Genomic DNA, 2775 nt, shown 5'->3' with positions numbered 1-2775 from the left:
AGTATAGTGTAAACATAACTTTTATATGCACTGGGAAACCAAAAAATTCGTGTGACCCGCTTTATTGTGATATTCGCTTTATTGCGGTGGTCTGGAACCGAACCATCAATATCTCCGAGGTATGCCTGTAGTTGTTTATATCATGGTTGGTACAGGTGGATAATTGCATTCTTTGTATAGCGCTGATTTTTAAATTTGTATATAGTTGCTGTACAAATGTGTTGTTTGGTTTTGCAATACACTTACTATTTTGCTTCCTATGGTTTAAGTGAGTATTTCTTGTCAATGAGTTGTCTATGAAAATCCACTGGACACCCAGCCCTGGCCACTTGTTTTTCTGCACCAAGGATAGCTGACCAAACTTCCATAGCCTAATATAATGAATCACTTCCTGACAGCGGGAAGATGTTGATTATTTTCAAGCCTAAATTACTATAAATTTAACTGTTGGAAGCTGAGACAGTTTGGTGCCTTTGACTAGAATAATTAATTGGTGTTAATTACCCCTTCTGCTGCCAACACAAGGCAGTAATTTTCCACCATTCTGAAATAATATCACTGCAAGATTCTGAAACTAACAAGAGAGTTAACTACAGTAATTTATCCGTCTTTCAGTATTCAGGTTCTTTCAAAATTGGATGAATATCCTGAGCAATAGATGTATCCTAATCTTATATTTTAAACCACAGCCTGAAGAAAACGTTTCTGCAGAGCAGGCTGCTTTATTTCATAATATTAAGGACCAGATGATGGTCTGATCTACACAACCCCACACAACACAAGGAGGAAGAGGAGTAAGACCTGCTAAACCCATGGAATGGCTTCTCCACCTCTCTGTTGCAGATCAGTAGAAGGGATCAGAGTAGAGATATGCTTGCATTAGTTCTGCCACATGCAGATGGGTAAGATGTGCTGGAGAAGAGCAGGGAATGAACAGACCCTAAGCATAGCCTTCCACAACATGTTGGCCAGCACACCTGTGCAACACCAAAGTGGCAAAATAATAGTAATCTGCTGTTGGACATTATGGGCTCAATTCCATTTCACCTTTGCACACTTGGTTGGTACTTATAGTGCCTGTAGTTTTGGCCACTTATGCACAGTTCAGATTCCACTTAGCTATGCTCATCTTGTGCTTCCCTGTTGCTTTTCTCAATAGGAATTTAACTGGGACATGGGAGAAGCTAGTTATGTAAGTCATGACTATCTATGTCATCTATGACTTCAAGAAGGATTCAGGCATAGGGGAAAGACACCTATCAGCTAGTAACAAAGGAAGTATGACAATGGAACTTGTCCAAAAAAAGTCTACCCTAATATCTGTCAACTGGAGAAAAATTGTCAGACACGCTTTCCTCTCATATTCTTACTGAGGTGGTACAGGCTGTCTAGTGATGAAGTCCTGAAGTCCTGAATGTCAAACAACCATTAATAACGAAGATACAGCTCCAGTAGGCTCCACTGCATGAGAGAAACTTTTTGCACGTTTTTATTTATGAATTGGAGTTCAGGAAAGGAAGCAAGGTTCCCCCCAAAAGCTTCAAGAACACCTTAAAGTAGCACTTGAGTGAGTGTGACCTACCAGCTAGCCCTTAGAACAGATAGTGAATATATGTCCAGAAAGTATGGGCACTTACGCACAGTTTGGATTCCAGTGAGCTGAACTCATCTTGTGCTTCCCTATTGCTTGTCTCAAGATCCTAGAGAGACTAAGCAAAGAGACAGTGCTGTAGGCAGCCTACTTAGGCCAAGAAAAGCTGAAGAGCCTGTTGAGTTAGAATGATAGGACCAGATATAGCGGTCTGACAAGTAATCAGCTGGGGAGCTCTATAAGGGCTAAATGACAGCTCTCCCAAATGAAAAGAAAATTACACATTGCCCCATTTATTGTCTTTATCTATAGATGTGTAACAGCCTGTGTAAACATGTCTTGATTTGAAAAAGTGAAATGATATGACAGTATGGTTTATTTTGGGGGAAAGAAAAAAGAAAGAAAAAAATTATGATGATCCATGATGTTTTCAGAAAAATATTTTGAATACATCGTATAGCAGCACCCAAGCCCATCAGATATAGAAATAATAGGTGTGTCTACATGTGTATTTGATGTGGGGCCAGTTTACTTGTGAGTAAATGCTCCCAGACAGGCATCTACACATGCAGGGACATGGGAGAAGATTCACTGATCCTAGCAGCAAACTACTCCTAGGGCCCTGAAATGGGCCCCTGCCACCACCAGGGGGAAATGGAGGCTCCAGTCACAGCTTCCTGCAGCCAGAGGTCATCTTTAAAAGGCAGCGCCTCTTCCAGTTCCCTGGCTATCTGCATTTCTGGCCAGGAGCAGAATGCAGACCACAGGGCTAACACACAGCAGCTGTCTCACTGCAGCCTCTGTCTCCCTGTGCCATGGATGCTCCAGCCCCTGCCCCTGGCAATGATGCCTAGCACCCCAGGCTGCTGCTAGCCACCGCACTGGCCCTGCTGGCCAGCCACACCAACTGGCACCTGGCCCACAGCTGTCCCCTACCAGCTTCCCCACATGCATTGGTCAACTACCCAACCCCACCATGCCATCCCAGGGCCCCCACTACTGTGCAGCTGCTGCCTGGAACCCAGTTTCCTGATGGTCAGACCCCAGCAAGGACACTGAAGTTGGGCTCCAGGATGCCACCACCAGGGCTGTCCTCACCATCCTGGGGTGATGAGCAATAGCTGGAGGCGTTCTGCATGATCCAGGCCACCTTCTGGAACCTCCTAGAGCAGCTCCACCTGTAC

The sequence above is a fragment of the Crocodylus porosus genome, unplaced genomic scaffold (assembly GCF_001723895.1).
Source record: "Crocodylus porosus isolate Cpor-Errol unplaced genomic scaffold, CroPor_comp1, whole genome shotgun sequence".
Taxonomy (NCBI): Eukaryota; Metazoa; Chordata; order Crocodylia; family Crocodylidae; genus Crocodylus; species Crocodylus porosus.
This window is presented reverse-complemented; position numbering follows the sequence as displayed.